The 26,113-nt window shown below is 43.2% G+C and overlaps 1 protein-coding gene across 5 annotated transcripts in view; it reads left to right on the top strand.

Moving 5' to 3' along the window:
* Positions 1 to 26,113, top strand: part of LRRC8D (leucine rich repeat containing 8 VRAC subunit D) — a 119,522-nt gene that overhangs the window by 76,534 nt on the left and 16,875 nt on the right. The window contains exon 3 of one of the 5 annotated variants that reach the window (XR_004383792.1): positions 1,425 to 1,507. The exons of the other annotated variants lie outside the window; for them this stretch is intronic. The gene's annotated coding sequence lies outside the window, so the exon portion shown is untranslated. Of the gene's footprint in view, positions 1 to 1,424; positions 1,508 to 26,113 lie in introns of those variants that run through there. 5 annotated transcript variants of the gene reach the window in all.

Here is a 26,113-nt window from a genome sequence, read left to right on the forward strand (position 1 = left end):
AGACGTTAATGCAGAGCTTGAGGACATAAGGGTCCTCGAGGAAAGAATAAGTGTGAATTCCATCTCCAGATCCGATCAGTGTTCTTGCTTGCAGAACAACAATTTTATCCATATTTGAACGTTTTGTACCTCTTTGTCAAATGTGCAGGTCACTACATCGATGCCTACAGCAGAGGATCAGTGCTTTCTCTTTTATCTGTTCTAGAGAGTTTGTATGGTTAACTGATCTGGCCTGGGGCCAGAAGGAACTAGAAATGGTGGCCTTGGGGAGCCTCTGAAACCCTTCTGCACCTCAGTTTCTTTGTAAAATGAGACTAGCAATTCCCGCCTACGTGTCACTTTAAGAATCCAGTTAATGACCGTGTGTAAGAACACCCCGCAACAGCGTGTGTGTTGCATGCTTGCTGTGTGCCAGGTGCTGCAACTCGTCCTTGGGGAAACAGACATGAATAAGTAATGGTCCCTGCCCTGGAGAACCTTACAGCTCAGTCAAGAAGACAGATGCAGGGACGCCTGGGTGGCTCAGTTGGTTAAGCGGCTGCCTTCGGCTCAGGTCATGATCCCAGAGTCCTGGGATCGAGTCCCACATCGGGCTCCTTGCTCAGCAGGGAGCCTGCTTCTCCCTCTGCCTCTGCCTCCAAAATGCACAGGACACTCTGAGAGTCTCAGTGAAGGATTAGAGGGAGTAGGTTACTGGCATAGAGATTTCGGGAAGGCTTCCCACAGGCACTGATGGGCATCAAAAGGGGAAGTCAAGGTGAGTCCGAGAAAGCTGGATATTCCCGGCAGAGGGAACAGAGTGGCAGAGGCATGTAGATGGGGACCAAGAAGGGGAGTGTCGTGATGCTAATGCTCATAAGTGTTTTATGCAGGTCTCACGTGCTTTCCCTTGGAAGAAATGACCTTTTTATGACATAGAGTGCTTTGAGAGGATTCAAAGGAAGAAAGAAGGCATGAGACGTAGTCATCTGTTCTCTTAATTTGCCTGATTTTGTGGAGGTGTTTGGGATCTGGAACAGGAACGAGGCTGAGGGATTTATGTACATCAGCAAAACCCCAATATTAAAAAGGATGCTTGGTCCAGGTTAGGTGCTTTGTATATGTTTCCCACTTGAGGTGGCCACTGCAGCACAGTGGTACTTAGAGAAAGTCACTCTCCAAGGAAGAGGCGAGTTTTCATCAAGAAAGCTTTTATCACTCAAGAGGTCTAAATTGTAATTAAAACGAGAGAGGGTCCACAACCCATGCAGAGCACTTAGCAGGAGCCTCTGTTGAGCCTCACAGTAATTTTCTGTGTCTGCCCCAGTTTTATAACCCGCAAAACCACAACACTGTCCCTTTCAAGGCTGTTCTTAAAGCAGCCGTCTCATTGGGTTTCCGTGTCCTGTCCTCACCCAGCATCCTTCACAGTTGTACTCCCTCAGGAATCAGGAAACCACAAAGCCCCGTATCCAGTGGTGATTTCATTTCTTCCGCAACGACTGGTAGAGGCAGGAGGGACGCCAGGAATGTAAATGGTGCGTAATTCTGGCACTTGCGCATTAATGCCATCCGTTGTCAAGCCCGGGCCCCATCCAGCCAGACTTCCTCCTGGCCTGGGAACAGATTGTGCCTAGGCATTTCTAGTCCAGTGAATCCTTTCAGAAGGGCAGACGGCTTCCTCAGAAAGATGGGATAACCAGGGGCGTAGTCTCTTTTGCCTCTTCTATTGACTTTCAACACGTGGCATTGAGGCAGGGGGAGACCGCGGCACTTTCTCATGGCGGCTTGCGTTCTGAGCTGCCAGTCTGAGCCCTGATCCCTGACACCATTGAGCGAACAGAGGAGCGGGTGGACTAAGTGGGAAGGACTCCCAGGAAGCAGGGAAGCTGCTCTGCCTCACACTGGCAGCTTTGGCCTTGAGTAAGTCGTCACCAATGGGTTGTAACTTCTCTCCTGTAAAAGGAGAAGGTTCTCTGCAGTTCTCTCTAGATTGAAGCTGGCAGATATCAAAGTCACAAATCTCCCTCGAGGAGCGCGTGGGTGGCTCAGTGGGTTAAAGCCTCTGCCTTCAGCTCAGGTCATGATCTCAGAGTCCTGGGATCGAGCCCCACATCGGGCTCTCTGCTCAGCAGGGAGCCTGCTTCCCCCCCCTCTCTCTGCCTGCCTCTCTGCCTGCCTCTCTGCCTACTTGTGATCTCTGTCTGTCAAATAAGTAAACAAAATCTTTAAAAAAAAAAAATCTCCCTCGAATTGGGTCGTCGCCCCATTTCCAGCTGCCGTCTCCTCGGTTGCTACTGCCTTCTTCACTCTTCCCTCTCCACCCCCTGCCCTTGCCTGACTCCCTTGTCTCAGGCCTGCTTCTCAGTGTGTGGAGGGAGTCCCATGGTGCCCAAGTAGAGCTAGATTACCAGGTAGGCAAGTGAAACGTGTGTTTAGGACACCTGCAAAGCAAATACACCACTAGAAAACATTTTCAAAAGAATCTAATATTCACTGCTTTAAAAAAGAAAAAAAAATGTGACCATCATGGGGGAAAAGCAGACTTTTGCTGGACTTCCTTAGTATTTTATGGTTTGTCATTTTAAGTTCTGTTTGGGGGGGGCTGTATGATCGTTTCAGTATTTAGAATCACTGAAGGCTTCATCTTTTACCTGTGAACTTCGGGGACTCAGCGTTTTCACAAAAGCCTCAGAGAGATAAAAGCAAGCACACTGCTTTGGTCTGTGCCCTTCTCTCTAGACCCAGCCACCTGTGTGCTTATTTTACTATCGTAACAGGTTTCTCTGTAGCCCTGGCTCACTCAGAACCTTCCACCACACTGTGTACTTTCCAGGTAAAAATGTCCACGGTGGGGATTCAGCCTTGGGACAGAGATAGGCCAGGAAGATGCAGGAGTATAAGCCCACACATACCTCCTTCCGAAAATTAAAATCGAATCAAGACATCAGTTATTCTCCAGAACAATTAGATGCAAAAAGTAGCCATAAAAATATGAAGGAGTGGGGCGCCTGGGTGGCTCAGTGGGTTAAAGCCTCTGCCTTTGGCTCAGGTCATGATCCCAGAGTCCTGGGATCGAGCCCCGCATGGGGCTCTCTGCTCAGCAGGGAGCCTGCTTCCTCCTCTCTCTCTTTCTCTGCCTGCCTCCCTGCCTACTTGTGGTCTCTGTCTGTCAGATAAATAAATAAAATCTTTAAAAAAAAAAATGTGAAGGACTGCTATAGGAACTTACAGGCGGAGGATTTTCTAGAAGATGCGTCCCGCGGAAGGGACCTTGAAGGAAAGGTGGTGGAGAGTTTTGCCTATTAACAAAATGTGCCTATCTGACTGGCATGTTACTTTCTAAGTTCTAAATCCCATGATTGTCAACTACTGGCTGCTGCTTCTCAGAGCTGCCCTAGACTAGTTTCTTCCAGACTCAAGCACTCTGTCTCTGTTCCTCCATATCTCTCCTGCCCTGGCTTTGGTCCTTAGAGGCTGCCCCTTCTGATAAGCCACTGGAGCCACTGAGAAGAAGAGTCAAGTTGAGTCCCCTCAGGCTACAGAATAAGAGAGGCTTCTTTTCTAGTGGACTCTCCGTGTGGTTGCCTGGGGGACATATGGGGTCCCAGGTCCTTGTTTTCACCACAGTCTGGTTAAGCACATGTCCTTGTTGTCATCATCACCATCACTCAAAGTTGGCTGTATAGAGTGCTTACAACATGCCAGGCACTGTGCTACGGTGTACCTGTCCGGATTCGTTAGTGCCTCACCATAGCCTCAGATGAATGCTGTTTTTTTGCATTTTACTGACAAGAGAAAAGGAGGGACAGAGATGTTAAGTAACCAACCTGAAGGTCAGACAGCTAAAAAATGGTGGAGCCAGAATTTTTGCTCTCATGATGGGATTTTTCTGAACCCTGCTCATAACCACGACACTGTATTAAGTGCTCAAAGGAAGAGGAGCTGGGGAGGTCTAGTGGGCTGGGAACAGCATGGGGAAGGTGGTAGTGCTTTGTCTTTGAGGAGAGGAAGAACTGGTACTGAGTTTCTTTCCATCAAGATGGAGGTGGTTTGAATTGTTGACAAGAAAGAGCTTCCTCATAAATGTATTAGATAGTATCCTTTCTCTGTAATGCCATCTTTTTTCATTCTCCATGTTTGGTTTATTTTTTACGCTGTATCAGATCACAATAAAAGTTGTCTGGTAGGGATGCCTTTTCAATGAGGTACACAGTATCACATTGCCAAGTATAATTTCCACTCAGGTGACACTGTTCTCACCACTGAGGGAAACAGGCAGGATTAAGCCAGAAAAGCTGGTTATTAGGTATCTTACCTCTCATTCTTCACACAAGCACAGTTACACACATTGAAATGTGTCTTTTTAGTATTCTGGTATTGTTGACTGATTTGTTTTAAAAAAGAGGGTTTCCAGGGTGCCTGCGTGGCTCAGTCTGTTACAGGTCTGCCTTCGGCTTGGGTTGTGATCCTGGGGTCCAAGGATCATGACCTGAGCTGAAGGCAGATGCTCAACCTTAACTGAGCCACTCAGGCGCCCCTGAAGACTAATTTGATGCCTCAGATTGAGCCCACAAATTTTATAGTTGCCTCTGAAATTGATTTCTTCCCAACATAAGTATACTTTTAAGATCATCTTAATAACTCTGTATCTGACATCCACTAGTCATTTATTTATTTAGTGGCTTGGGAGGCTCCTGTTACTCATTGTTTTTGTCTATAAGAGTAATTATCATCCTGGAATTCCCAGTTTAGCCCGAGGCCACCCAACTTCCCTCTTCTCAGGACTCAAGGCTGTGCTGTTTTTCTAAGAAGAGGCCAGAGAAGGTGGGTCTCAAGAATTCAAGTGAGGGGACAGAATGAAAACAGAGATGTCTTTGGGCGCACTCGAAGGAACTCTCTTATCCTCCCCCCATGCTTCCTTCAAAGCCAGAAGCATTTCACCATTAGCTTGTCTCTTTCAAGAGTCCCCAGGCTCCGCTGCGGTTTTTGTCCCAGCTGTAATGACCATCTGACCCCTGGGGAATTCGAGAAAGTTGGACCCTCGGCTTCTCTTTGGAATTAATGGAGCATCCTATAATTTCACAGATGTGAAACTGTTTTTAGAGATCTCAGCTTCCCACTGGTCTGGTTCCTCGACTGTGTCTTTGTGGGTCAGGCCTAGGGAAGGGAAGGAAGGAAATAAAATGAAGTGAGTTCATGTACTTTTCTTCCTTAAAAGGACTGAGAAGGAATATAGAAGGTCAGGGGAATCTAACCTTGGCGAGCTAGCTTGCTCTTCTGTTTGCTGCAGGTTACTTTTGTTTTTTGCTGCCCAGGTCTCCAGAAAACGGCACAGGAGGGTGTAGAAACCTTAGCGTCCAGGTTCCAGCATCGTGACGTCATAGAAAACACTTGGGTTTTACCATCAGGAGGCCTGGGTTTGGGTCTCAAGGCTGCCACCATTAATTAGCTGAGTAATCATGGAAGAGAGAGAACCATAGCATAGTTTTCTCCCCTAATTTGAGGTTGTGAAGAATCCTTATTTCACAGGTGGTTGTGCGAGATGCATTGTAATCACGACACATGTTAAAAATCGCTTTGTTAGCTGTCTGTTATCTCTGTGTGTCATGGTTCTAGAACTCATACTAAGGGTTAAGTTTTCACCTTTGTCATTTGGCTTGTAAAATACTTGGAAGAAAGTTTCCAGGTGGTTCATGTTTCCCCTAGGTCAAAAACCTATTCCCGTGTGCTAAGTCATCAATAATATGTTTGATAAAGCTGTTTCTCTTTTGAATATAGTTTAGATGAATTGTTCCCCTTTAAGATTTCACACAAATTTGGATACCATGATTTGGACTGCCTTCCCAAGAAACTTGGTGTGATAGGATATGGTCACGGAACCACCCACGAACAAATAAGACCAGATAGATTATTTTCATTTCCTTCTCACTGCAAGTTTGTACATACATCTTCAATAAATAGTTGCTAAAAACTATACCATAGACAAACCAAGGTGACCTACCCACACTCAAGGTTTGAGGGGACCCAAAAATAACCCTTCCTCCATTACCCAAATTAAAATTGAGAGAGACGCCTGGGTGGCTCAGTGGGTTAAGCCTCTGCCTTCGGGCTCAGGTCATGATCTCAGGGTCCTGGGATCGAGCCCCTCGTCGGGCTCTCTGCTCGGTGGGGAGCCTCCTTCCCCACTCTCTGCTGCCTTCTCTGCCTACTTGTGATTTCTGTCTGTCAAATAAATAAATAAAATCTTTAAAAAAAAAAAAAAGCCATTGAGAAAGATATAGGAGCCAGGCTGATGGACAGCAAGATGTCATCTTTATTACTGAAAATGCTTTTTGGAGAATGTGGTTTTGAGTCTGCAGCCAAATGGGCCTTCTGAAATTTCATCCTTGAATTAGATAGACTACCCACTCTTTCCCAGGCAGAGCAAGACAGCGGAAGCTGGCAGCTAGCAGGTCAAGCCCTCTACCACCCAGCAGGAGAGGAGTCCAGAATGCATCGTTTCTGCAGGCAGGCAGATCCCGAAGGGAAGAAAGGGGAAGGAGAAGGTGGAAAGGCCACATCTGTTATTGTGGGGAATTTTGTGCAGGAGATAACATGGGGAGAATAAATAAAAGTCCTCTTAGGATACCTGCCCTGGCGTCTCCAAGGGTAGATTAGACCTGGCCTTGCTCCCTAGGGACACTTGGTGAAGAAGTGTGATTGAACCCGAGATTGCCCTTCCTGGAGTTTCTTCACCCTTTAGCTAAAGCTTTAAATGTGGAGTCGAGCACATTTTATGTGGCCCCCATCTCTTTTTATTTCCAAGCCCTTCTTACACCTAAAGCTGCTTTCAAGAGCACGTTCAGGCTTTAAAAAAATAATTCTTATTTGACAAAAAAAAAAAAAAAAATTACAAGAGGACTCATTCCTTTTCATAAAGAGCCAAACTATATTGCCTTACATACATCTGGTGGTATATATAACTTAGCCCAGATGTGAATAAGCAGGAGACAGAGTACCTTGTGCAACAGCACTTGGCTCAGATAGAAGCAGGTGCATTGAAGCTGCTGAAGCATAGGAAAAAAAGTCAACGGAAGGAATTTTACTATTATTATTATTTTTCTTTAAGATTTTATTTATTTGACAGACAAAGATCAAAAGTAGGCAGAGAGGCAGGCAGAGAGAGAGGAGGAAGCAGGCTCCCTGCTGAGCAGAGAGCCCGACGTGGGGCTCGATCCCAGGACCCTGAGATCACGACCTGAGCTGAAGGCAGAGACTTACCCCACTGAGCCACCCAGGCACCCCTATTATTATTATTACCATGATTAATTTCATAGCTTTGGAAATTGATTTGCAGCATGTCACGGACAGAACCCCACAATTCCACCTCCCACTGGACTTCTCTTTTCTACTTTCCCCAACTTCTGTGCCATTCTGTAGAATAGAATTTTGCAGAATTTAAGGCTGACCATGACTTTTTTGTTAGTGTTCTCAGCCAGACTTTCGGAGCTGGCTGTCAACCAGGACCCTGGGCCGGCTTTCTTAGGGGAAACCCACCCATGTGTCGTGCGGAGCTGTGTTAGCCGTTCCATGTTGTTTTCAGATGGGCTCTGGAGTAAGACCAATCCGTGCCTGTGCATTTGTAGTAGCCACTGGATAAGAACCAGCATAATGAGTCCAGAAGTCAAGGGTCAGGGCTCTAACCTGCTGAGTCATCTCAGCTCCGCCTTGCTGGCAGGAGTTCCCGGGCTGCATTGAGTTTACTTTACTTCCCATTGTGTTTCAGCCCATCAGAGGCTCTTTCACAGATTTGGGGGCTCATGTAGAAAGGGGTAGGTGTTCGTGGAGCCCAGGAATCTGGGTTTGTGATACGTACTCCAGCTCATCTCAATTTGGATGTTACTTGAGGAAAAAAACACGGAAGAGTGGGTCACTCATTCTCCTCTGTGCAAACCTGTCAGTGTTTATTCCTGCAGGGAGGCTAGTGTGAGCTGCCAGCAAAGGGTCCCGAAGGGCTTCTTGGCCATCCTTCAGGTGCTGGTTTCCTGTCTTCTCCTGAGCCTCTGTGCACCAGTGCCAGCAGTCTTCACTCCCTTTTGTTGCTAACCGCCGGGATGTGCACGAGCAAGAAAAATAAATACCAGAGAACCGACAAGTACTACATAAAATTTTGTTTGGGAACTTGAAAGCTAAACACTTCCAGGCCAAAAAACATATATTTTTACTTCTTTTCTTTTCCATGCCCTGGCCTGAGGTAACCTCACACTTTAACTCACACCACCCCATTAAAAGTGTTTATTAATCTTTCCTAAACTTTTTTTCTTCTGCTTATCTTCAAGTGTCTAAGTCTTCTCCAGCTCTGAATAAGCTGCTACTTTTTGGAGATCGCTTTTTCTCCTGAACAATCGAATCATTAAAAATGAGCTTGACAGGGCGCCTGGGTGGCTCCGTCGGTTAAGCGTGTGCCTTCAGCTCAGGTCATAATCCCAGAGTCCTGGGATCGAGTCCCATGTCCAGCTTCCTGCTCAGTGGGGAGTCTGCTTCTCCCTCTAAACCTCCCCGACTCCTGCTCGCTCTCTCAGATAAATAAATAAAATCTTTAAAAAAAAAATGAGCATGACATGGATTTATGCCCATTATATAGACGAAGAGTGGAGGAGGGAAAAATGTGTTTGCAAGGTGGGTTATAAATAGTTAAACCATCAAAGAGTCTTAGATATCTTAAACCCCAAGAGCATGTTTTTTTCTACAGAACTCACCTAAACTTGTATCTTAAGATGTACTAAACTTGTATTATTAATCATCCTAACACATGATTGTCCTATTTCTAAGTTGCAAATACTTTATGGGTGGGAACTTTGGTTCATCTCCAGAATGTGGTCTAGAGCCCTGACAATCGGGGTACCACATGAATGCTTGCTTGATACCACGGTTCGAAGAACTTGTTTTTAAAATATTTGTTGCATACCTTTGTGTATATGACAGATACACAGAGATTAATAAGACATAGTTTCTCCTCTGGAATAACTTACACTCTGTTGGATAAGCAAATAATTATATCCTAATGACTACCCTAATGAATAGTGAATAAAGTTGTGTGGGGACTCAGCTACTCTGAGCGGCTAACTGTGCCTCGGGGTGAGGATGGGAGGCAGATGGCTTTTGCGGAAGGATATATTTGAGTTCGGATTTTAAGTGTGAACTGAATCTTAAATTTTTATGTCAGGAAGGAAGAGATAATCTAATACAGTCTTACTATTATACAGGTGAAGAACCTAAGACTTAGAGATTGCTAGGATCCAATAGCTGGTCAGTACCAGAACTAGAGTCCTACCAGAACTTTCCTATCATTTCTAGAACTTGGGGTACCCAGAGCATTCACTGTTTTAGGAAAATGGGATCAATTTTGAATATAGTTTCTCTTAGAACAACCTGGTATTTTTAGAGTCATCTTTATCATAAAGCTGTCTCAGAAGGGTTGATTAACTGTTAAATTATCTTTTGTCTGAGCTTACAGTAACAGCTGTCCTGGTACATAAACTAGTTACATTATTTTAATATTTTATTACAAAACAGTAAAAGGCAGGGCAGTCTGGACACTTGCTAATTGGAATAGTTTGTGGCCCTCAGGTAATCTAGAAGTTCTAAATCATTGCACCAAATATACAAGATTTGTCACACAATGTAATTAGGCAGGTAAAAGGATGAAAGAATCTTCTTCATCTATTTTCTGAGCATACTCCTGGTATAAAAGTGAAACTTAATACATGACACTGAATTATTTGAATGTTGAATGCTATCTTTTTTCTTAAAGATTTTATTTATTTGCAGGGGAGAAAGCACAAGCAGGGAGGAGTGGCAGAGGAAGAGGGAAGAGCAGACTTCCCGTTGAGCAGGGAACACGATGCAGGGCTCGGTCCCTGGACCCCAGGGTCATGACCCAAGCCAAACTGACTGAGCCACCCAGACACTCCCTGGTCTATCAGTTTTTAGTTCTGTGACTTTGTGAGGATGTTACCTAACATTTCTCATTTCTAAGCTTTTTTTTTAACCTATAAAATTAGGGAAATAATTTTCCTCAGCTTGTCTCAAGAAATTGTACCAATTATTCTTCATAAAACCCTTCCCCAAATGTGCCTAACACAGACTTGAATCCGAGTAAATTATAGTTTGAAGTATTTCGCTTCATTTTCTATGGATATGTTTTAAAGCATTAAGTAGAGTCACAGAATAAACCTATTTTGTATTGAGAAAAAGTATCCCATTCTTTCCAGAACATAAGAGTATGATAAATACCATGCCTCTCTTTTTATTCTTTTGGTGTTCTAGTGAACACTTTTTGTAGCAGCAGGTTTTAATGATTAATTTTGAGGCCTGAACCTAAGCATTATTGACTAAGATGAAAACCACAAGCCCCAAGAGTCAGTAAGTATTGATGTTGGTTAAGAGCCAGTGAGATAATAATGTTTAATATATTAAATATTAAGTGCAGAGTCTTCTGGTTTGGTGAGTGTTGCTGATGCTGCCAATTAAAACATGGCAGTTTGATTTATAGAAGTTTAATTTTATCTGTATTCAATCCATTTCAGCTGATGGTTACCATAAATAATGATAAAATACTGTTACCAGCCCAAGTTATATCCTGAAATTTTGTGTGAATTCAGTGAGAAAAATGAAAAAAAACTTTGTTATTTAAATGCTTATATTTTTCAGTGGGTGGTTAAATTTACATATTTAGTATTACTCTGAACGTTTATGATTTTAAGGTATTATAAATGATTTAAATATAAAACTAAATAGAAAAAAAATTTGTGATAATATAGGCATCCTTCCTCTTTCATTTTCTGCTTTTCTGTAATTCCAAAATGTCATCCAAAACTCCTGTGTAGTCACTTTAAAGGCGAACAGTTTTGTGAAATGCAAACATCTCTATCACCATAAACCTGTATTGCCTGTGTTAGTTTCGGATCTGTCACTAGAAATGAGTTTTTTAAATCATACTTTGTATGTTTCACTTAAGCAGATCTGGGGGAATATTTCTGAAGCAGCTAACCAACATTTCATTATTGATAAATTGAACTTTCCATAAATTTCTGAAAAATGAAAATTGTGGATTGAGACTAAATTGGGAACTCACAGGTATAAGAGAGTATCTGTAGAATTGTCCCAAAATGCCTGTTATTATACTTTTGCAAATCATGACAGTAGCTAAGTCAGCCTTTATTGTGTGCCAAGAACTGCTCTAAGTACACGTATATAGTACTTTTAATCCTCATAACAACCTTGTGAAGTAGGTGATGGTGTTACTATGATCCCTACCACTAGGCCCTCCCAACCGCCACTCCACTACCACCATTTCATATATGAGGAATCTGAAGCACAAAGAGATCGAGTAACTTAGCTAGTTACACAGCTAGTAACTAGTAAAGTCGAGTTTAACCCAGATAATCTGGTTCTAGGATCTAAGTCCTAGTCATTAGTCATTAGTCTACTAAGTCATTAGTCTACTAGGTCATTAGTACGAATAGGGCTAACTGTAGACCCAGCTCCCATAGACTTACACGAACTTCCAAGTATGATTTGTATTTGAGTAATATTCTTTTTTTTTTTTAAGATTTTATATATTTATTTGAGAGAGAGAGAGCATGAGAGGGAGAGGTCAGAGAGGGAAGCAGACTTCCTGCTGAGCAAGGAGCCTGATGGGCTGTCCTGGGACTCCAAGATCATGACCTGACCTGAAGGCAGATGCTTAACCAACTGAGCCACCCAGGTGCCCCTATTTGAGTAATATTCTGAAAAATCTTGTGGCTCAGAGATTTCTGAAGTACACTTTTCTAGCACATAAGAGACCCTCATTATTTTTTAAATGATGTGTTGGGGACATACGGTGTATAAGAGGCCTTGTGCTGCGTATTGATAGTGCCAGTGATCTCTCTCAGCCTAGTTTTCTGAGAGCTTTAGCCCCAAAAGAGACATGGATATATGTGCAGTCTGATTTCCTTCTTTTCCCAGTTTACAAATGAGAGGAATTCTTCCATGAGTCCCCCAAAGTTAGTCATTTCCTGCTTTGTGATCCCAAGGCACTTTGTCCAACTCCATATTTTAAGTAAATACCATTTTATAATTAATCTGTTTATGTGTCACTTCTTTCCATCCCCCACCCTTTCCTCCATGTGAGTTCTTGAAGAGCTGGAATTGGGTCTCCTTTTATTTTTGTCTCCCACCAGCCTGGTGACAGATGGATGAATCATGTTGCCTGGAGAGGTTAAGGGACTTGCCCAGGGTAGCAGACCTGAAATTGGAACAGCTTTCGTAACTCTCAGCCTTAGTACTTACCTCTCATGTACTGCCAGAAATGTGTTCCAGTGATCTGGATGCTGCTAAGGAGTTAAGACACAGTTTTCCTATTATGCGCTTCTCGGCTAGCTCACTCACAAAACCCTACTAATAACTGTGTCAGTGCGGGTGCGGATGCGGCTGCCACCACCGCCACCTAAGCCACAGCGTCATTTTTAGGATCAAACGAGAAGATACTATTTGTGAAAGCTTCGGAACTGGTAACACCCCTTCTCCGAGCATGTATGTGGCTGTTACTCTGGGTGTTGTGATATACGTGTGATTTGCAAGGTATTGAGGCATTCATCATCCCACGGATCGCCCATTACTACCGTGTGAAATTGGGTGGCCCTGTTGGCCGTTTCACACGTGAGAGAATGTCAGCCACAGCCACACGTGGCTGAGGGCATCTGAGCCTGGCCCTCCTGCTCTCTCCAACACAAACCACCAGAACTAGGCTGCGGAGGCCTTAGGGGAGCGGGCCCTGTAGAGAGACCTGCGGGAAAGGGGGACATTACATATGTGTATTTCCATTCTGGTCATATTTTTCATTTTGTCGAAATGTAGGGCCTGGCCGTGGAAGGCTTTCGAAGATACAGTGAGCAGTTGGAGTTTGAAGTGGCCAACCAGAGTTCTGACAGGCAGCCCCGGCATGTGGTCGTGCGGGGGAGCAGGCGGAGGCTGCCCCTCTGTGGCTTTTGTCTCTATGGGGAGTTCCTTACTCTGACTCTCAGAGGAAATGAAGGATGATAAATCCAGCTGCTGCTTCCTGTTTCTATAATTCTAAGATTTATTTTTTTTTTTTAAAGGGTAGAATGCTTTATTTTTAAACCAGTGGAAAATACCCTCAACCTGTTCCTTGTTACTAGTATTTCCTTAAAAATTAGATGTACTCACTTGGTCTTTAAAGGGTGTGTGTGGTGTGTGTGTGTGTGTGTGTGTGTGTGAAATTCCCATGATGCTGCCTGGGCTGGCTCACTCTCTCTGTTTTTCAACAGCAACAACAGAAAGAAAACCAATTAAGGCAGATTTTACTGAGCAGGAAGCCCTCTGTGAGATTGAGGGTGGTGTTCAATTCAGAGGAGGCCTGTAATTTGTATCGGTGATATTACCATCTCTCGGATATGCCTGTGCAGTCGGGTGTGGTTTTTCTTCTAGTGGTTGTGTTATTAATGAATAAAAACCCAAGTTATCTAAGAAACATACTTCTTGCTCATGCGCCATAGTTTATGGAAAGTAGCCACTAGGTGTAGATTATTAGGATGTCACTTGCTGGGTTTGATTGTGTTCTCATTGAGTTAAAAGTAATAGGTAGAAATATTTTCTATAATACCAGTTTTTTTCATTGCCCAATGTAAGTGACTGAGGATGTCATAGGGGCGCCAACAATGCATTTTTCCAGAAGCGCTAAAGGAAATTTTTATTTAGCAAAGTAGAATTATAAGAATATAGTAAATGCAGGCAGTCCCCCCTACCGAGTAAGAATGTTTACCCTGATTGAAGTCCCTTACCCTTCCTGTAGTATTCCTACAGTCACAGCTATAGCAGTACTCTGTTCACACTGGGTAATCATTACGGATTTTGCACCAAGAACTGGCTGGCCCAAGTGAGTTATTTACTCTTAAAGAAGTACAGTTACAGTTTATAGTAAATGAATTCAGAATAAAAAGGAAAGCTTCATAAGCTGCATTTCAAGAAGGGTTTACAGAGACCATTTGGTCTGACGTTGTTAACCACTTCTGAAGATGTGTAAAATTGTGAGATCGTCACCTGTGTGGGAGCCTGTTCTAGTATGTACGCCACTGGCCGCTGGACAGTTCCAGAGATCTCCACTTCCAGTCTCAGATGACCACTGCCTTATTGCAGCCTTTTCTTGGCTAAAAAATGAAGCTAACATTATTTCCTTGTCTCCTAGCATTTTGTAAGGATCAGATTAGTCAGAATCCATGCAAATGGTTTTAAAAGCTGAGATGATGATAAAGACGTGAGGTAATCCTGTTATTAAATGGCAGTTGGGTAGTAAATTGTCATTTCACTTCTCAGACTTTGCTCCTTGTGTCCTGAGGCAGCCTTTGAATACTGGGGTTGTGTTTCCTTTACTCAAGCATTCCTTTTAATAATTCATAAATTTGGGAGGAATTTTTTTTTAGATTTTATTAATTTATTTGAGAGAGAAAGAGAGAGCACAAGCAGGGGAAATGGCAAGCAGAGGGAGAAACAGGCTCCCCACTGAGCAGGGAGCCTGATGTGGGGCTCAATCCCAGCACCCTGTGATCATGACATGAGCTGGAGGCAGCCGCTTATCGGACTGAGGCACCCGAGTGCCCCTGGGGGGGAATTATAATTGACTTAGAGCTAATTTCTAAAACAAGTTCAAGGGGTACAGGTCTGGTCTTGGGAGGGGTCAGTCAGATCTGGGTTTGAATTTTAGCTGCATGATCTTGGTCATTGCAAACTTCCTAAACCTCGTTTTTTTCTCCAAAAAACTAGAACAGGAATGTCACTGCTTGGAGGGCAATGGGGGAGGGGGTGGGAAGTGTGACAATTTCATGAACTCAAGTGTGTGTTGATTCTGTATCAGGGTTTTCTTCCTGTCTCCCATATGTGTGCAGTGGTCTCTGTGTTCTGTGATGGTGTCTCATGGCCAAGCTGATCACTCCCAGACTCCAGCAGCACACCCCACCTCCTTCTCACCCTATCTTCCCCTCCATACTGTGGACAAGGAAATGAGAAATAAATCAATCTGATTTAGGTCACTAACACTCTCCTTAGGAATAATAAATATTTCTTTAACCACCTTCTACTTCTCAGTGTAGTCTGACTTGAGTTCTTTTAATCTAAGCCTGACCTTAGCAGGGAGTTTGAGTGCGCAAGAGTGCCTGATACTGTTTAGATGACTTGAATGTACACAGAGCTACTCGCTCTTATGTCCGTGTGCTGTGTTTTCTTTCCAAAGTTATAGGAGTCGTGGAATTCTCTTTTTTTTTTTCCTCTTTCGACTTTCCCCAGAAAGGAATCTTTAAAGTTTTCCAACTTGATAAGTAATATGGTGGATAGCAAGGTTAATGTTTACTGACTTACTGGAGAAAAAAGCAAACAATATAGGTTCAAACTCTATTTGTTTAAGAATTTCTGTGGAATTATGAATTCTTTAATCTTGATACCTTTATTTAGTCATAACAGCATGCTACATACTTGAGCTAGAGCTCCTTGTAGAAATGTGTTTACTATATCTGTTTTAACTTGATGTTCCTAATAAGACAGCCATATAAAAAAAATCTCTGTACCTTCTCAACCTCTTATTTCTTTTAATTTATTTTTTATTAACATATAATGTATTATTAGTCCCAGGGGTATAGGCTTGTGAATCGCCAGGTTTACACACTTCGCAGCACTCACCATAGCACATAGCCTCCCCAATGTCCATAACTCAATCACCCTCTCCCATACCCTTCCACCCCCCACCAACCCTCAGTTTGTTTTGTGAGATTAAGAGTCTCTTATGGTTTGTCTCCCTCCCGATCCCATCTTGTTTCAGTTTTTCCTTCCCTACCCCTCAAACTTCCCACATTGCTTCTCAAATTCTTCATATCAGGGAGATCATATGATAATTGTCTTTCTTTGATCGACTTACTTCGCTCAGCATAATACCCTCTAATTCCATCTACGTCATTGCAAAAGGCAAGATTTCATTTCTTTTGATGGCTACATAGTATTCCATTGTATATATATATACCACCTCTTCTTTATCCATTCATCTGTTGATGGACATCTAGGTTCTTTCCATAGTTTGGCTGTTGTGGACATTGCTGCTATAAACATTCGTTACCCTGTTCTTTTTAACTTCTAACTCTCTGCCTACTTTTTCCCATCCTAAAAAGTAAACCCTTCCATCTAACCTGTTTACCCTTCTTGCTGTTGTCCCAGCCTTTTGTTTTTCTCCCCAGCTGACGTTCAAGAAGCAGACATTCCCTTTCCCACTTACTCCTCACCCTCAGTGAGCCATACTGACTTGTGAACAGTGCTTAGGCACTGAACTGCCTGATCCAGTTCTTTACCTTTAACCTCCTTGACTTGGTCCCTTTGGCTTCCAGAATGGTTTTCCACCTCTCTCTGACTACCACCCCCACAGACCCACGCACCCTCACTGAATCCTTTTCTCCCACTTGTTCCCTAAATGGTAGAGAGCCCCAGGATTCCTTGACCTTTTTCTCCATAGGTACTCCCTGTGGGTACTCTCGTCTTCCATATGCTGATTAGTCACAAGTGAATAATTCCATTTTGGATCCTTCCCCTGAGATTTAGGTCAAGTGATTCCTAGTAATCTCTACTTGAATGTATTATACACAGGTCCTAGCTATTCAAGCTGAAATACTGAATTTACCTGGAAGTCACTTTGTCCAGTGTAACTTTGACACTCGCTTCCTCTCCTCCAGCCTTTCCTACCTCCAGTCCCACTTCCATACTCTGGATAGGATTCTTTCTAAATCAGAGTGCTGATCTCATCGCCCGCTTCCCAGTTCAAACTTTTCAAGCGTTCCTTATTGCCCTTTTTCTAACTTGGATCTGACGATGTCATGCTTTCCCTGAGCCCTCCTCTTGGAAAAGCCTCCACTCTTTTGTGTTCCCGGAAACCACAAAGAAGTACTCACAAATGAGTCTATCCAAATCTTTCTATTTCTGGATCCTTGTATTTAAGAGGCGTTTTTGAGTAGTTCCGAATTTTATTAATTATGGAACCAGCTGAACTGCTGTTAATAGAATGCCTTATAAGGCGTTTCCTTCTCACACAGCAGTCCTGATGCGAGCAGCCTATGGCTGCAGGATTGCTTTGCTGTGCCTTGCATATGGCTTCTGAGGTTGTGCCTTCTTCCCCATTTTCTAGCCAGCAGGAAAAAGGAAAAAGGAAGGCCAAAGTAGGTAGATTTGTCTTTACGGAGTTTACCAGGAAGTGAGCAATCGCTTCTCACATCCTATTTGCCCAGCTAAGTTACAGGGCCATACCTGGTAGCAAATAGGGCTAGGAAATATTACCTCTAACCGGGCAATAGTCTCTACGCAGCTCAACTAAGCGGTGATGGTAGCAGATGTCTGTTACCAAAAAAGAGAAAGTGAGGATGGTATCTGGAGGATACTTACTTGCCTTTATCACAGGAACAAAAATGTATGTTGATTAAAAGTGAAACTGGGAAGGGGCACCTGGGTGGCTCAGTGGGTTAAGCATCTGCCTTCGGCTTAGGTCATGATCCCAGCATCCTGGGATTGAGTCCCACATCCGGCTTCTTGCTCAGCGGGGAACCTGCTTCTCCCTCTGCATGCTGCTCCCCCTGCTTGTGCTCTCTCTCTCTCTCTCTGACAAATAAAATCTGGAAAAAGAAAAAAGGAAAGAAAGAAAGGAAGAAAAAAGAAGGAACGGAGGGAGGGAAGGAGAGAGGGAGGAAGGAAAGGATAGGATAGGATGTGTCTGCAGATTATTTGTCTTTAAAAAAAAAAATCAAGACTTGTGTTTACACGTCAGCCTTGCATGATGGCCTCAAATATTTCTAGCTCATGTGGGCTCTAAGGGTGACAATAAGTCCTGGTTTTCTTTTTTTTTTTTTTTAAAGATTTTATTTATTTATTTGACAGAGAGAGATTACAAGTAAGCAGAGAGGCAGGCAGAGAGAGAGGAAGGGAAGCAGGCTCCCTGCTGAGCAGAGAACCCGATGCGGGACTCGATCCCAGGACCCTGAGATCATGACCTGAGCCGAAGGCAGCGGCTTAACCCACTGAGCCACCCAGGTGCCCTAAGTCCTGGTTTTCATGGAGAGTCCCAGTTCTACCTCATCCTGGCTTCCCCTTTTGTTTAGCACTTGTCACTCTCAAAAGTTTTCCAGTTCAGAAGGTGAACTATGTTTTCACTTTTATTGGTCTCAGCTCTCGCAGATTTCCTAACAGTCATATACTTCTTTTGTTGTCATTTTAGATTAGGATGGGTTAGGACTGTTTACTGTAAGTAATTCTGGGCAGAATAGTGGTAGTGGTTCATATGTCATCGTTTCCAGAGTACGTAAAGTGAGTATGGGCAGAACTTGAAGCTGTGGGAGGGCAAGGGCTGTATGTATCTTTCTCCTATTATATATGTATTCTCAGCCCCTACTGAGCTACCTAAGCCAAATATTTGCTGATAATGTGTCATGAGGTGAGCCTGATGCCTTCTTGGACAGTAAAGTTTTCCTGAAGTCTAGAATGGGCCAGATAAGTTATCTTCGACTATAGATCCTTCCTACCTTCACACGGAATGCAGTGCTTGACAATGAATTGGTGGGTGATTAAACAGCCACCCTCTGTCTTAGCATTAGCAGCATGGACCTAATGATACTGATCCGTTAAAACAGTACACATCATAATTATTAGAGTTCTGATGTGTTGCATGTAAAATGACATAAATGAGCAAACTGTTTCTTGGTGATAATGATCTGTTTTTACTGGGGTTCTGGCTCACGAGGAAGAAAGGAAAATAACATTTAATCACTCCAAAAATGATCACATCTCAGATGGATAAATTCTATCACTTAGAAGATTTTAGATCTTAATTTACATCCAATATCTTAGACTTCAATGTGGAATTCCCAGTCTATGCCAGGGATGGGTACCAGATGGCTGAATCAGGGCCGGATTGTGTTCAGATCTCTTCAGTTTGCCTAAGGGCTTGTAAAAATGCCCTTTTCTCTGTGGACCGTGACATGGGTTGAGGAACACTGTTAATTTCTCTACAGTTAAAATAGCAGATGCTTAAATAAATACATTGGCACTTGTGTATGTAACACTTTTTTTTTTTTTTTCAAAAATGTTATCTTGATGCAACATGGGGGGTTAATGTGGTAGGAGAAGAGTAAATGAAACAAGTTGGGATTGGGAGGGAGACAAACCATAAGTGACTCTTAATCTCACAAAACAAACTGAGGGTTGCTGGGCAGAGGGGGGTTGGGGGGGGTTATGGACATTGGGTAGGGTATGTGCTATGGTGAGTGCTGTGAAGTTTGTAAACGTGGAGATTCACAGACCTGTACCCCTGGGGGAAAAAATATATATATATATATGTTTATAAAAAATAAAATTATAAAAAAAAAATGTTATCTTGAATCATTTTTTCAGGGTTGAATCGATATCATGCTTTGTCAGAAAGTAAATACCCCGTTTTTTAAATTCAAGGATCTTCATGTAATGTTCCAAGAAGCAGCTTCATCTAAAATCAGCAGCAGCATACTGAGTTAGCTGCTTATGTGTAAAGTAAGCATGTGCATTTGGTAAGGTCTTTGTACCCTCCCAGTACAGAAAGGTTTAGGAGTTTTTACACACACTGGGCTATTCAGTTGTGCCTTAGTTTTATAGCTCCGCTAATACTTTATAATCAGGAGAAATGTTATCAATTAGATCATCATGATTGTGGCTCTCTTTATTAAAAATCCGCTAATTCATCATAATTTGGGAAGAGGGAAAATACCATTAACACCATGCACACTGTAGCTAGTGAAGGGCTTCCAGTCAAATACCCTATCAGACCCGCTTCTCTAGAGGCGATGTGTAGTTTTTACAAGGGCTACACAGGGGCACCTGGGTGGCTCGTGGCTCGGTGGGTTAAGTGTCTGCCTTCGGCTCAGGTTGTGATCTCAGGGTCCTGGGAATCACTCTCTGCTCAGCAGGGAGCCTGCTTCCCCCCCACCCCGCCTGCCTCTCTGCCTACTTGTGATCTCTGTCAAATAAATAAAAATCTTTAAAAAACAAACAAACAAACAAACAAACAAAAAACCAAGGGCTACACAAGTTAAGTACCAAGAAACAAGAAGTAAATTGTGAATAAAACAATCCTTTCTTTTATCAAATCCTTTGAAATAGGACAAAAGTGATACTCAGCCAAGTTTATCATTTTATCAATAATTCCAAAACGAGGCTTCGTATTACTTTAGAAGGCTGAGCCTTCGGGAGAAGTTTTGGTTAAACCTCAGATGGCTTCTAATATCAATAATGAATTCCACTTTAATAGAGATTATTTTGTCAACTGTCATAAATGACTTTTAAGAGTTTTGATTGCTTTTCATCTTCACGGTATTTGATTTACACCTTTATTACCTGGAAGTCCTTATCTTGTTGTTTTGGGTTTTATCCTGTTCTCTTTTTTCTTCACTGTTCCCCTCCCCACCCAAATCCTTGATGATCCTTTTTTCTCTCCATTACCACCTTCTTCTTCAGGGTTTTCTTTAGCGGCTCCCACCTTACTTAATTTTTTCTGGACATCTCGAGCCAGTTTCGGAGAGAGGTTGGTGTAGGAACATTTGGTGAGCATTCCTGCTGTATGTTCAGCATTATACTGGATGTCTTGTGTATCCTGTCACAGTGGTATTTTATCCCCGCTCCACAGATGAGGACAGTGAAGGCCCAAGTTTACATAGCTAGTGATGTGAGATATTAATTGTGTGTCCATTTTACAGATGAAGTGTTAGGAGGTGGAGATGGGATGGAAACTCAGGCAGGCCAACTCCTTAAGCCTCTTTCTTATCCATTATGCTACCAACATGTAAGAATTAAAGTTCTGTTTTAAATTATTAGCTCAGTAAAAGGAGACTCTAGATTATTTGTGCATAAATTATGCCATTTTTATGTTATTTTTGTATGGCTTTAAAGAATTTCATTGTATTCTCATACTGTTACCCCTTATATCTTTGCCCCATCTTCACTGCTACCCTACTGCTTGGCTATTTTGTACCTATCAAATATAAACTCATTTTAATACCTAAAGAAAACGTAAGAAAGAACAAAACTATGCTGCTTTTCCCTGTCTCGCCTGAAAGATCTAAGGAAGGTTTGGTTTTTCACTAGTTTCCATGTTAGTTTATTCCAGAAACCAGGTTTTATTAGCATGAAAAATCACAGACTTTGACTGTGTGTAGGATTCTTAGTGTTATCTGCCAGCTTTTTTTTAATTATATTGCATATGATATTGTACAGTGCAATGCATCATATGTATGCATTCTCTAAGTATGGATGAAACCGGAACTGTTTGGGTTTGTTTGGTTTTTTTTTTTAAGATTTAATTAATTTATTTGATAGAGATCACAAGTAGGTAGAGAGGCAGGCAGGGGGGGCAGGGAGCAGGCTCCCCGCTGAGCAGAGAGCCAGATGCCGGAGCTCCACCCCAGGACACTGATAACCATGATCTGAGCTAAAGGCAGAGGCTTAACCCACTGAGCCACCCAGGCACCCTGTTTTGTGTTTTAAAATTGTGCTTCACCCCAGAAGTGCTGTAAAAAGATAGTTACCCATCATCTATGTGTTGATAATACTAAAGTCATGTTTTTCAAACTATCTTAAGTGTATAGATTTCATGCCCTAACATGTGAGGACTTATGTTTCTTTTCCTTTTTTTCCTCTTTTTCCCCCAAACCCTTTTAAAAAGCAGATTATTATATATAATCTGCTGCTTACTTTTTTAAAAGGGTTTGGGAGGGAAAATGGTATAAAGAATTCTGGAAGATGTGTGTGTGGGCTGTGGGGAAAGGATTTGAAGGGCTTAGGAAAAAAGATTCAGTTACAATGAAATCCTGTAAATGGACATAAAAGAGCAAGGGTATGGACCGATAAAGTAGAGAATTAATGGAAACCGGGGGGGTTATCCCTTAACACCTTTCTCTCCTTCACCTTCCTTATCCAGTCCATTAAGTCTCGCTGTTAGTTCTTGGGCCTTTTAGTTCCTAAATCCTCCATTTTACCTGCTCCCTCCCTTCTCCACTCAGAGCCCAGTCTTCACCTTCATCTCTTGCCCAGAATAACCAGTAGCTGCTCTCCTAATCTCCCATCTTCCCTCACTAGTGTCCTCCCGCCCACAGCGATCTTGGAAGAGACAACCCCCCCACACTTGTCACGTGCCTCCCATCTCAAGCTCCAAACACATCAATGGCTCCCTGCTGCTCTTAGTTCTGTGACATCAGAAACTTCCACATGGCTCACAGGACCACATCCCCTCACACCACACGCTCTTCCTCCCTGAGCTCCAGGCTGGGGACCCTTCCGTTCCTCACATGCTTTCCTCGCTGTCTCGCTACAAAGCAGGACCTTTGGACCTTCTGGCCCAGCCCCTCTGCACTCTTTCTTCACATTCTGCCCCAGTTGGAACTTCTTCCCTGATCTTGCCACCTGGAGGAAAAGCCACTGTTATCTGCCTTCATGATGCGTGCAAGACCAAGGAAAGTCAAGATCTTCCCATATCATGACATGGGGAAGCTCTCTTTTAGGAAAAGAACACAAAGTTAGAGGCATTAAAAGTAGATGCTGGGCCTTGAAAGGGTCCTGTGACAGCAAGGGTTCCTGAAGTAAAATCTTCCTGAGTGGTCCTCTTCTTGGTAGCGCTTCTCGGCTGACCGTTTTACATCTTCAGTCATGAATAGTTCTCTCTCCTAGACTGTGCATTCCACGAGAAAGGAAACCTGTCTTTGCCCACCAGAGTTTCTCCAGGAATTTGCATCATGTTAACACTTGAGTACACAGATACGTTTCATGGATGGAGGGTTGAGGGAGTGAATAAGTAAACAAAGATTCAGGTTAAGGGTTAATGCTTATAATGCCTTTATAAAACGTAGCCGGCTTTCTTGGAAGCTACAGCTAAGTGGAGAACACCCAGATTTCATTGCTCTTATGTCAGTACGTTGTGAAAGGCAAATTCTCGTCTTCGTATCTGGTAATAAAGAATTTTTATAGAGCTCTTTATATAAAATGCCTTATACAACACAGTGAATAACGACAGCAGCTTTCACCGAGCACTTCCCAGGGCTCTGGGTACTGACTCAGCCCTTTGGTACAGTATTCTGATTTAAGTGTTTATGGACTCCAGCAAACCGTGCACATGCAGTTAGAGGCGGTCAGAACCTCGGCATCCAGTACGTGTGCGGAAGGGCAAAAAACGCCATGAGGACAAGGAAAACAAACGTCTGAGGTTCCGGCAGCTTCCTTGTCTCCCGGAGTCTGCCTCTCTGGAGCTCCTTCCTGCTTGTCCTTTTATATTGCTTGGCTGTATGCTAAAATGGGGCTCTTTTGCCTCAGTCCAGGAGTTCACACTGGGTTATCACCTGCCTGCACTCAAGAATCAGACCTTGGTCTTATCTCCTGGTGAGGGTGTGCCCACACTTACCTTTGTCTTTTTGTTTTCCCGTAGAATGTTGACTTCTAAGCCAAACTGCCTGCAGATGGTCTATCCCTGTGAGTCACCTTCAGAATAACCTGTTAAAAAGAGCTGTATGGTACTGTCCATCTGGACATTGAAGGATTCGTGTCAGAGCTGATCCTTTTAAACTCTGGCACAATTAACGGTGACCTCAGCTGTCCCTGTAATGAACAGCGGCAGTGTCTGGCTCACAGGTTCAGTGCCTTCTCCGCCCGCTTCTAGAATGCTGGTTACAGGTCACCAGGATTTGTTCTGGCCTGGTTCAGACCTTTATTACATTTCTGGTTTTGTTTTTCTTTTTTTCCTGTGTCATGCTCTGGGTACATGCAGATAAAAGAAACTCGCCTCCTTTAGGGTGGGAATGCAAACCTAGGTGGAGGGAGGGAACGAGACAGACAGATTGATGGAACTCCTAGTTGAGCAAGGGTCATGAGCAGCCATGGTCTGCGTATGTGTTCATTTCTAGTCCTGATGGCTGGGCTGTTTTTTTTGTTTGTTTGTTTGTTTTTTTTAAGATTTTTTTTTTTTAAGATTTTATTTATTTGACAGAGAGAGATCACAAGTAGAAAGAGAGGCAGGCAGAGAGAGAGAGAGAGAGGGAAGCAGGCCCCCCGCTGACCAGGGAGCCCGATGCAGCACTCGATCCCAGGACCCTGAGATCATGACCTGAGCCGAAGGCAGCGGCTTAACCCACTGAGCCACCCAGGCGCCCCATGGCTGGGCTGTTTTAATGAACCACTAAGTAGCCTCATGAATTACATGTCCAGGGTATGGGATAGCCATATCTGAGTATCTTTTACTAACTTTGAGAAGTTTTCTCAGGGTTAGTAAGGTGAACCCCAGGCAAGGCACTCAGGTGCTTTCTAGCAACATGGACCAAGGACTGGTAGGTTCCCAGCTATCTGTATCCAGAGCAGTACCCATGGGTTTGTGATGAGAGGGCCTTTCTGTCCCAAAGACAACTGGGACAGAATGTGGCAAGATTTCCCAGGATCATGGAAAGGTCCTGAGGGGGTCAGATATCTCCATTCTGGCTCACTTTCCTTAGTCCAGTCTCAGGCATGTGCCAGTCATACTCTGGAGTAGCAATATTAAAGGTGAGTAAACATGAAAAGAAAATGGTCAGTTTTGGCCTAAGATGTCTTTTCTTACAGGTGGGAAGAATTTAGAAATGCAAATGTAACTACCCTTAACAATCCCACTGGCTGCCTCGAAAACTGGATGAAGTTAGGATTAGAAGACGTTGACCAGACATTTCTCTCTGAGCCTGGGATGGCTTTCTCTGGAGCCTTTATTAAGGCCTCTTTTGCAGGGCTGATCAGACCATCTCCATACCTCTTTCTCTGTTTCTGTTTCCTCTAGGCTTCTTTTTCAGTGAGGACAGCTACTGATTTTTCGTATTATTATTCCCCTTTTTATCCCCAGTTCCTGTATCTAGCACTCTGTAAATGTTTGTTGAATGAAATATAGTTTCTAGTAGAAGGTGCCTAAGCGATGCCTGTAGGTACTGAAGGATTTGTGAAGTTCTCTTGGCCTGAGTTCCTGGTCAAGGCATGCCAGTGATAATTTGTGAAAGAAAACTCTGATGTTTGCACGAAATGAAATGTGGAAGCCATTGATTTAGACGTTCTTTTGTTCCATGAATGAGATCTTATTTTCTAGCTTTCAAACATGGGCCTTGACTTTTAGAATTAAAAGCTAGTAGAAGAGGCAAGAAAATACACAATGGTATATTAAAATATTTTTGTTAATTCCTGAGGTATTTTGTCTTGGATTTTCTAAAATGTATTAAGAATTCTATTCCTTAGCTTTGAAGTGGATTTTCTCTGTGAATAGCACTGCTCTAGAGAGAAAGTCCAAGTAGGTACTAAAATATACTTTGGTTTTGTAGTTCACAGATTCTGGATTTTCTCAAGTCCTTTTCTTTCAGGTGTTAAGTGGATTCATAAAAAGCTTTTGGAAGGCTACCTGGGTGGCCCAGTCAGTTAAAAGTCTGGATCTTGATTTTGGCTGTGACCTCAGGGTCATAGGATCGCTCTGCCCCTCCCCCACTTAAAAAAAAAAAAAAGCTTTTGGAGGTAGCAAAATGGGTGGGTTTTGTGAAATCTGATTTTAGTAGGTTTTAGTTCTTTATTTTTAAGGTCCTTTTTTTTTTTTCTTTTCGGTGTTCCAGATTTCATTGTTTATGCACCACACCCAGTACTCCATGCAATATGTGTCCTTTTTTTTTTTTTTAAGATTTTTTTATTTATTTTTTATTTATTTGACAGAGAGAGATCACAAGTAGATGGAGAGGCAGGCAGAGAGAGAGAGAGAGAGGGAAGCAGGCTCCCCTCTGAGCAGAGAGCCCGATGCGGGACTCGATCCCAGGACCCTGAGATCATGACCTGAGCTGAAGGCAGCGGCTTAACCCACTGAGCCACCCAGGCGCCCCAATATGTGTCCTTCTTAATAGCCACCACCAGGCTCACCCAACCCCCCCACTCCCCTCCCCTCCAAAACCCTCAGTTTGTTTCTCAGAGTCCACATTCTCTCATGGTTTGTCTCCCCCTCCAATTTTCCCCAACTTCCCCCACCCCAGCTCACTTCTCTCCATCTCCCAATGTCCTCCGTGTTATT

The sequence above is a fragment of the Lontra canadensis genome, unplaced genomic scaffold (genome assembly GCF_010015895.1).
Source record: "Lontra canadensis isolate GAN:19392208 unplaced genomic scaffold, GSC_riverotter_1.0 scaffold33, whole genome shotgun sequence".
NCBI lineage: Eukaryota > Metazoa > Chordata > Mammalia > Carnivora > Mustelidae > Lontra > Lontra canadensis.